Here is a 10,732-nt window from a genome sequence, read left to right as displayed (position 1 = left end):
TTTAGTGCGTAACATTCTTTTTCTATTTTCATCATCAAGCATCTTGTAAACTTATACTTAGCTTGGAAAATCAAAATACTATGTTTTGATTACACAAGAACATAAACAAATGCTCTTTCATTTTTTTTTTATCAACATCTGTAAATTCAAGGCTTAGCTGGATATACTAACTGTTGTGTTCTGTATGCTCAAAGCTCTGAACACTCTTTCTTTTCTCTTTAAAAAAAATTCTAGTATTTATTTCAAAATTCTCGAAAATCTAGGTCTCGGATATTACATTCTACCCCCCTTAACAAAAATTTCGTCCCGAAATTTTGTCTCGGTTAGGTAAAAAGCTGTGGGTACTTCTCTTTCATCTGATACCATCCTCGAGCTCCCACGTCGCCTCCTCGCGTCCGTGGTGCTTCCATAGGACTTTCACTGTTACGATATTTTTATTTCTCAACTCTTTAACTTTCCTGTCCAGAATTGCTTCTGGCTTTTCTTCATAGCTCAAATCTGGTTCTAACACCATCTCTTCTTGGTGTACTATGTGTTTGGGGTCAAACACATACTTTCTCAACTGTGATACATGAAACACATTGTGAACATTCCCGAAGCTTGGCGGAAGCGCTAATCTGTACGCTACAGGGCCGACTGTTTCATGGATCTCGTAAGGTCCGATAAAACGCAGTTTCAGCTTGCCCTTGAAGCCAAATCTGGCTATCCCTTTCGATGGGGATACTTTCAAAAAGACCTTGTCTCCTGCTCTGAACTGTAAATCCGTTCTGCGAGCACCTGCATAGGACTTCTGTCTATCTTGAGCTTCCTTGATTCTCCCTCGGATCTGTCAGACAATTTCTATCATTTCCTCTACCGAGTCTGGTCGGAGAATCCCCTTCTCACCAACTTCATCTCAGTAAAGCGGTGATCTACACTTTTTCCCATAGAGTGCCTCATATGGGGCCATATTAATAGTTGTCTGGTAACTGTTGTTGTAGGCAAACTCTATAAGTGGAAGTACTGGCTCCCAGCTTACTCCACGGTCAAGCACTACAGCTCTTAACATATCTTCCAATGTCTGAATCGTCCTTTCGGACTGTCCGTCCGTCTGTGGGTGGAATGTTGTGCTGAAATTCAGCTGAGTGCCTAACTCTCGCTGTAGGCTTATCCAAAATCTAGAAGTAAATTTTAAATCTCGATCTGAGGTGATCGTTATTGGTACACCATGCAGGCGCACGATCTCTTGCACATAAATTTGTGCCAACTTGTCTGATCCGTATGTGACACGAATTGGTATAAAGTAAGCACTTTTGGTGAGGCGATCTATAACCACCCAGATGGCAGTGTTTCCTTGCTGTGATTTTGGCAATCCTGTCACAAAATTCGTTGCAATGTGCTCCCATTTCCACTCTGGAATCTCGAGAGGTTGCAGTTTCCACTCTGGATGTTGATGTACGGCTTTCACTTTCTAGCACGCAATACATCTTTCTACAAACGATGTTATGCTTCTCTTCATGCCATCCCACCAAAATTACTTCTTTAAGTCCTGATACATCTTCGTACTACCAGGACGGGCAGCGTAGGGTGTCTCATGAGCTTCACTCATGATCTCGTTCCTAAGTGCCTCCTCGTTGGGTACGCATAGTCTTCATTCGAAAGTGAGAGCGTTATCCGCTTCATCGCGGTAACTGTCTCCATTTCCGGTCCTCACTCTGAGACGGATCTTTTCTAACGCCTCGTCGCATCTCTGGGCGTCGATGATTCTGGCTCTTAAGTCTGGTTCTATGACCAAGGTGAAAATTTTGCTGTCCACCGTTTCCGGGGTTCTTACTACCTCCAGTCGCATCATGGCGAATTCAAGGAGGAGCTCTTCCTCTTGTGTGAGGAAAGTAGCCTCTTGGGGCGCAGTCTTTCTGCTCAAAGCATCTGCTACCAAGTTGGCTTTGCCTGGGTGGTAATTTACACCACAGTCATAGTCTTTGACTAATTCTAGCCATCTGCGCTGCCTCATGCTCAAATCCTTCTGTTCACAGAAGTATTTGAGACTCTTATGATCTGTGAAGATCTCACATCGAACTCCATAGAGATGACGTCTCCAAATCTTCAGAGCGTATACCACTGCCTCTAAGTCGTGCTTCGGGTGGTTCAACTTGTGTGACCTTAACTGGCGTGACGCATATGCGATCACCTTGCCCTTTTGCATCAGCACGCACCCGAGTCCGACCTTCGATGCACCTGTATACACACATAGTCAACTCCTGCTTCCAGCACGGCTACAACTGGTCTTGTGATCAACTTTTCCTTTAGCAGTTGGAAGCTTGCTTCTCATTCTGGGGTCCAATCGACTTTAACTCCTTTCTTGAGCTGTTGAGTCATTGGCCTTGCTATCTTAGAAAAATCCTTCCATGAATCGTCGGTAGTATCCTGCCAGTGCTAGGAAACTCCGAATTTCATTGGGCGTCGCTGGTGACTGCCAACGTTGCACGACTTCAACTTTAGCAGGGTCTACTCGGATTCCCTTCTGCTGTCACTATGTGTCCAAGGAAATTCACTTCGTTAAGCCAGAACTCACACTTGCTGAACTTAGCATAGAGTTTCTCGGCTCTTAACGTTTCTAAAATGGCTCTCAAGTGTTCCTCGTGTTCCTTCTCGTTCTTCAAGAAGACTCTAGCTCCTTGCCGCTGATCGAAAAGATTGTCGATTCTCGGTAAGGGACACTTGTTCTTGAGTGCTAACTTGCTGAACTCTCAACGTTCTATCCTTCTTCATGAAGAATTTTGGTGTACCACATGGTCACACTCTGAGTGAAAAAAAAAAACACGGTTCTAGTAGTTCTTGTACCTAGATCTTAAGTTCTGCCGTTCCTTAAGCGCCATTCTATCTGGTGATTGAGATAATATGACTGATTCGAGTCATCCATTAGACGTTTCATTTCGTCTGGCTGTGGAATCCATTCCTCGTTTTAGATTTCATCGTCAGATACTAAGTTCTCAAATGCTTGCATCGATCGTAATCGTAGTCATTGAGCTTGCATATTGACCTCGTAACCTCTCGCTTAGCTGAGGTAGTCAAATTTCACCAATTCCAAGATGCTTTTGTGTTTACCGCGATTCTTTGTCATGATTTGGCACAGACTTTATTCCACTCGCGTTAAACCTTGAATACTGGATCTGTGCATGTGGAGGTGTTGGCTTCTTTCTCCCAACGCTACTGTCTCCATGTTCTTTTGGTTCGACTGAGCTATTCATGGTGAAATAATCTAGCATGACCTTCCAAAGTGATCTAGATCTCGTGTCTAGATTAACACAAAACTCTATCGACAGCTCCTCCCTGGCCGCTTACTTGGGGCGTGGCATATCGTAGAATACTTATTCGCGTTTTAATGCTAACGTTTGCCCTTGCTCTATATTATAGGGCTCTAAACCCGTTCTCTTGCGATAACTCTTTAAGGAAAAATTTCGATTTTCCCTTCATAGTAGTGATGGTGAGGGTAGCTGTGCTATCACGCGTTCCTCTCCCCGAAATGTCTCTCCAGCTTTAATTTTTTTTTTCCTGGCCACCTCTCAGGCGAATCCCTCTTGCTGATGGGATTTGCTTCGTCAAACATAAGCTACGGAAGTGCTTGCATTTTCTCCATGGCTTCCATTACATAACCATGATTGAGTCTTTGTTCTTGTGGCTTACTTATCCTACTCGGAATAAGCATTTTGATCGATCAAACAGTTATATACATATGTATAGGTCTTTTACGTCATCGAACGTCATTTAAACCCTGTATATTCCTTGATGTCTCTCTTCTCAAGGCTAGTTATTTCTCTACATAACATAATATTCGATCTTCTACCAGCTTGTTACAAGCGGTACGTAAACGTGAAATACTTAACGCTTTGCTGTCGGTTATGTGACGCTTCTGGTTGGTGCATCATTTCCTGCACGTGTCTCCATGGGGACGTATTTATTATGCGTATCTGAAAGAAACTGAGACCATGCCTTTTTCTGCTAGCCTCGTATCAATAACTCAATGATTAATCTAATAGTCTTAACTTGGATTATTATTCACACAAGAGAGTATGACTGAAAATCTGAAGGGCTCCTGAATACCCAACTGGACAAGAATAACATCCCTTGTTCAACTTTTATGAATTTTCGTCGATAATCGACCTTGAAGGTAAGTACTGAGTTCATTCAAAGAACTACGTAGCTCAACTGGTTTCCAGGTAAACTCATAGAAGCTGAGGCTCACCCCTGAATGGGAGCTAGAAATAATCATGAGAGAGGTCATGAAAACTGGATGGAAATGAATTAACTGTAATTTCCATAGTAAGATGGCAGATAGGACAGTACAATTGTCTAATCAAATGGAAAGGATCTGAGCATCAAGGATAGTGGTTCAAACATGTCACCGCCTAAAATGATCAACCGCGAAAAATTTAGAAACGTAGGCGATTGCAATGAAGGAACATTGGTCATGCTTGAAAGGCATCTTGATATGGAATAACAAAATCACATCAATGATTTCATAGGTTCATTAAGGCAATACACTGAAATGAACTATTCAGAAAAAATCAACTAGGCCAAGCTCGTTAGGGAAAAGTACAATATGTTTGCCTTAACTTCAAACTGCAGAAAAATTCTGAGACAGGGAATAATGCATGTATTGGAACTGAGATTGAATAATTTCACCTCTGTAGGAAAAATATTGCTACAACACAGTTTCAAAATAGGGAAGTGAACAAGAGTTCCAACACAATATGAAATGCGCTGAGAAAATATTTAAAAGGCGCGACCATTCTGGGGGTCGGAACTATAAGCATCATAAGAATGAAATTTCATTGCATAGGTCCAAGAAATCGAGATATAAATCTCCAATACTGTGGCTCAAAGGAGGCAACAACAAATAACGATGCTTGGAACATAAGAGTATCCCAAATTTGGGAACTGAAACTGAGTCACCGCTTTCCTGAAGAGAATGAAAGTGGCGTACTGCTTGCAGAACGTGAGTCAATCAAAGGTCTTAATAGCCGACAGGACATCGTTGTCCCGGAGGTTCAAAGAATGTCTGAGGAATACGCTCAATCCGAAGATCATAGATATGAACAGCTGTAGAATTTAGGGTTTACGACTGGAGCTTAAACAGTCAAAACTTTACTCTTTATGTACGATGAGTCAAAAGGACTGCAGTCCATAAGCTGGAAATGAGTCAAACCTCGCACAGAAAAAGGAACACTGACATGGTACTTGCGAGTCAAAACTAGAGTCTGAATAGACGAGGGTATCGTCCTTGGAAGGACTCTTAGAAGGGATTTCATTGGGAATCCAAGTAAGTACTATTGATTATAATCATTGGTTCTAGTTATGTGACACTCCCTTGTTTTTCTTGTGGAGCTCGCACATGATAAACGCGTTCTGGGAAACCATACATTCCAAGATGGGGTTCCCCGTGCTGTTAAACTGATAACCGCAGCTGGAGGTCATACTTTCATATCGTTCTTGATAACTTAGAACGCTGATTCGGGTAAAACATTACATTCTCCATCGTGCTTCGTAGCACGCTATAAGTATCGCTTCTAGATCACGTAGCCACTTGGGCTTGTTACGCCACATTAGATCACTTTACTAGATCGCGGGTACGATCTCTTTCCGTGTAGGGATGCATCTCCCGAACAAGCTGGAAGGTAAACTATTTTCGTTATAACTTGGTCTTTGTAAAGACATTGGGAACTTCTTGGTTCATCGTCTAGTATACATATATATATGTATACTATCTGTGTGTTTAAAAGAATGGACTTCCTTTAATTGCTGTCTATAAGTAGTACAATAGTACTTTTTGGCTCGTCTTTTGATTTTTTTTTTTTTTTTTTTTTTTTTTTTTTTTTGAAAATCTGTGGAATTAGGGGTTCTCCCTAACTGATGGTTTCAGTTGGTCTCGTCGCCGTGGAAGGCGGTAACAAGTTCTCATTCTGCTAATACTTGATTCTGCATGTCTCACCTAAGGTACTTCTCTAAAGCACTCTAGGTTCACATACATAGTCCCCATGACATCTATTCATTCATGTCAAGCTCATAAAACACAGATACAGTAAGCATATCTTATGCAAAGTATCAGCTATCACGTTGCATCTTGCAAGCATTTCAAATAAACATTTTCGTTCCCATAAGGGCTGTGAAAATTATTTTCTTTTTCTGAAAAAAAAAAAAAAAAACTTAGAAAATTTCATTTTCTTTCTCAAAATGGAAAAATATTTTCTTTCTTCAAAATTCTCTTTTCTGGACGAGCGGGCGTCGACCCCTGTTTCTGGTGCAGTTGATCGTGTCGAGCTGAGGTGTTGGGATCTTGTACTGATCATTCTGTTCACTTTCTAGCCTAGTGCTACTGTTCTGGACTGAGGCTTGGAAAGAAGGTTCTTGGGTCAGAGCGAAGGAAAAGTGCTCTGATACCACTCTGTCACGACCACAACTTCCTAGTCAAAGAAAGCGCAGCTATTTCGCGACTAAAAATACTAAACTGTCTCAACACATCATCATAATTACTGAAATTAAGGAAATACTGTCTAAAAGCCATCAAGATAGCAAGTTATTACATCAGAGTGAAATGTGGGACATTGTCTTTACTGAGACAAAGCTAGGTCTATGCAGCGGAAGAGTTCCAAGACAAGTATAACATGTATGGAGACATACTACACTAGCTACCCTTCTTTTATTTTATCTTCAGTCCCAACACCTCCTCTGCCTCGATCGATCAACCTGCACATTAAGGAAAACAATATGCAGGGCTGAGTACTTGATATACTCAGTGGCTTACGCCGAAAACTGTTTTTCTTTTAATTGTCTGCCAAGCTGAGTGAACGCGGGGTTTTTTTTCTGAAAACAAGTCCCGGTCACTAAAATCTGTTATTTCTTTCTGAAATAGACTGCAGTCTTTTAACTTTCTGATGATATACCATGTCAAGCTGTGTGAATCGGGAATGTGGCCACATTCCACGATCACTGGGTCGGCCAACCTGGCGCTAGCTCACGACCCCTAGACCGGCCAACCTTGCGCTAGCTCACGGTCCCTATGTGTACACTAGTCCGAGTAGGATTTACTGACATACTGGGACCCGAATTCGTTTTAACCATGAATGGCAATCACAAAATAAAACATGGCATGACAACTCATTCAAAAGTTCACACTTATTCTCATAGAGTTCTGTAAATAAAAAGGAAAGAAGCCCACACATAATGTAGGATAGAAAAGCCCACCCCGTTTGCTTAACCCTTTCAAACGGGTACTGTCTGACTTGAGATTTACTCGTCGAGCGACGACGTCCCTTTTCAAAAATAATGTACTTAAATTAGGCTTTGAGTAATCATTCAATCTTGCATGAATGCATGCCTAAGCGTGTGCTTATTATTTTAATTTCTGCCTTCTAAAATTAGAAGTCTTAAATCTTTAATTAAAACGGTGATTTAATTTGTTCTGTAACCGGCTGACCCGTTCGGTATTAGAATTCTCGGATTAACTTAAGTATTTTAAAATACTTACTTGGACTAATAAAGTCCGCCTTAACTAATTACTGACTTTTATTTTATCACGGCTAGTATTTTCCTCGTTCAAGAGATTAACTTCCAAGATTTAGGATTTCGTGGACCGATTTAAATTCATCGGCCCAAACCAATCGTTTTTCTCACCTCGAGCTCCTTCTATTTCTTAAGTTGGAGTCCAATTAAAGGAGGCCCAAATTAATATACTCCTCGCCTCGGCCAATCGGTCCAGTCTCTCTCTTCTTTATTTTTAATTAACCATCACTGGCCCAAATCTAAATCTAAATGGGTATGGTCCAAATGCCACCCCTATCTCCATTGGCTAACTACAAAACAAATCCCCACTTGGGAAGGGGATCTAGACCGATGGAGAAAGAGCAGCGAGCCTCCCCCGTCGCCGTCCTGCGGTCGCTGCTCCGGTCGGCGTCTTCCTCACGCCGGTGCTCGCTCCGGTCGGCGTCTTCCTCACGCCGGTGCTCCGTTGGTGACGTCGCAGGGTTTGTTATCAGTTGCTGCTCATCCCTTGATCCGACGCGACAACACCACCGTCACCGCTGTCTCTACGGCAGTGTCGTCACCGGGCAGTACCTCATCTGTTCCGGTGGAGCTCCTTTCTTCTCCGTCTCCCTCTCGGCGCAGCCGATCCACCGCCACCGTTCACCACCTCCGTGACTCCTTCTATCTCTCTCCGCCGTCTCTTCGTGACGGCATGGATGTTTCTAGAGAGCAGCGCTGCTGCAACGCAGCTGTCCTCGTCGTGCTGCCGCTCCAGCAGACCCTCCGGAGTTCCTTTCGTCGCCCGACCATCATTGTCGATCGGCCTCCGTCGGACGGTCCCATCCCCTCCGCCGAGTCCTCCGTTGAGCAGCTTATTCCCATAAAGCTAAGTCCTCTTTCTTAGTTCATTTTAATTAGCCCTTTTGAAGGATAGAAGTTTCAGAGGATTCTACTTTATTGTTGGGAGTGTAATCGAAAACGGTGGAGGAACCCGTTCCTTGTGTTCAAGTAAAAATCGATAGCTAGCATCCTATGATTTTTTTTCAAATACGGCAGTAGCTATGTTCAAAGCTCTATGGTTCTAAGTTCTCGTGCTAGCTATGATTTCTTATCATGATGCAGAGGTTGGTTTAGTGAGGATTACCTCTAAAATTGACCGCTGCCTTGATTCCTGCTCCTTGAGCTCCAAATCCCACACTCCTAACTCCCTATGTTGCTGAATTTTTGATGTGGTGTAAGGGAAGGTTGAGGGTGGTAAGGAGGGGTCTTTATAGGTGATTTGGTAACTGCAAAATCTGCAACTCTTGATCCTCTTGCAGGGACATTTTTGTTGGTTGTGAGAGTGTACTCGTATATTCAGGTCTGGGCTGCCTTATTCTTGTTTTATCTTGCTGCCATTCTAACTGCATTTGGCTGTATGTGGAGCTTAGTGCTTTAGCTAATAAATGGCTTGGTTGCTGTGGCAGGTACTCAAGAAAGGGGCAGAGATTGTTACTGCAGATTGTCGCAGCTGGAAGGCAGACATTGCAGGCTCATTTGCCCCATTGCAGCCTGCGGTTAAGGCTGGGAAAGGGCAGGGATGGTACCCCTCTTATCCTTTCTTGGCTTATTGCTAATTTTGAACATTTCACATGCTTTGTTTGGTTGTATTATTTTGCAGGAATAAGGACCCATCATGTCCGGCTGCTACCTTGATGTTCTGATCTCAACGGGCTGTCGAAGCTAGGCCGAAATTCGGGCCTAAGGCAGAGCCCGAGACTTAGCATTTCTACTTGTAATAGAATAGAGTCTTCCCTCTTGTTCTTTTTCAAGCTTTCTCTCATTTCAAACAAAAAGTATAGAATTACTTCTCAAATTTAGTGCGTAACATTCTTTTTCTATTTTCATCATCAAGCATCTTGTAAACTTATACTTAGCTTGGAAAATCAAAATACTATGTTTTGATTACACAAGAACATAAACAAATGCTCTTTCATTTTTTTTTTATCAACATCTGTAAATTCAAGGCTTAGCTGGATATACTAACTGTTGTGTTCTGTATGCTCAAAGCTCTGAACACTCTTTCTTTTCTCTTTAAAAAAAATTCTAGTATTTATTTCAAAATTCTCGAAAATCTAGGTCTCGGATATTACATCAATGTACGTTAGCATTGAGCATACGATATTGAGTATCTACTACTTTGACTTACCAAAGGTGCGGGTTTTTCGTCACCCAACGATCCAAGTATATTGGGTAGTGGTGATCATTATCTAGCGGTGCTATGATTACTATTATGTTGAACCGTGCGCGAGGCGAGTCTCGTTTGATAATGTCCTCAAGAGGAGTTTGAACAAGGTTTTATTATTCGGAAACTGGCCAGTTGGAATTTAATTTTTCCATGAATAATAAATAAGTGTTTCTTGCTAAGTCAACTCTTGGAATTAATAAGATGTTAATTAATGAAGTCCATAGAAAACTTTAATTAGTTAATGGACATTTATATCTTAAAAGCGGGAAATAAATAAATAATAAACAAAATGGAAACCTAGATTACTTGTAATTTCGGATTTGGATGGGGAGGTCAATATTACGTCTGTAGTGGCTGCTCGTAATTTTCAAAATAAGCTTGTATTAAATTGTGGGTTCAATTTAATTAGTAAAAAGTTCATCGGGGGAGCTCATATCCAAAACCCTCCATAGATCCCTGGCTGGGCCCAATATGAACTATTATAGATAAGAGAATAAAGGAGAGACAAGAAGATGATTTTCCACACTGAAAATTTCGTTCCTTCTCTCTACTGAAGGAGACGAAAATTCTCTCACTTCCTCCGTGAGGAATTTGTGTCTTTTTTATTCGAGTCCTAGTATTTCGATAAGATCAGCCCACCCTGATGTCGAGATACAGTTCGGGACACCAGTCAGAAGATCCGTGGTCTAGTATTGAAGATCATCATGGAGAAGGCGCGAGCAATTGTCGATTCTTTGGAGAATCAAATCGGTAACTCTAAACCGTAGAATTCATGTTTTAGGATTTATATTCTTTAAGCATGAATTATTTGTGTTCTAGCATGCAATTCTGTGTTAACATGTGAATAGATTAATCCCATAATCTGTCAAATAGATCCTACATCTGATTTATTTGTTTTGTACAAGTCTTCAGCTGTGCAAGGAGCTCAAAACCCCAACAATTGGTATCAGAGCCATTTTTTGGCTCTGATTATGTGGATTAATTTCATGTCATGTGAATTAC

At 41.7% G+C, this 10,732-nt stretch overlaps 1 long non-coding RNA gene across 1 annotated transcript; it reads left to right on the top strand.

Annotated features, from left to right (window-relative positions):
- The first annotated feature begins 8,323 nt into the window (after window positions 1-8,323).
- Window positions 8,324-9,358, top strand: LOC121753828. Its single transcript, XR_006040504.1, has 3 exons — window positions 8,324-8,863; window positions 8,970-9,085; window positions 9,164-9,358. It is a non-coding gene; the product is annotated as an uncharacterized LOC121753828 (long non-coding RNA).
- Window positions 9,359-10,732: the final 1,374 nt, after the last annotated feature.

The sequence above is a fragment of the Salvia splendens genome, chromosome 11 (genome assembly GCF_004379255.2).
Source record: "Salvia splendens isolate huo1 chromosome 11, SspV2, whole genome shotgun sequence".
Classification (NCBI taxonomy): Eukaryota; Viridiplantae; Streptophyta; class Magnoliopsida; order Lamiales; family Lamiaceae; genus Salvia; species Salvia splendens.
This window is presented reverse-complemented; position numbering and strand designations above follow the sequence as displayed.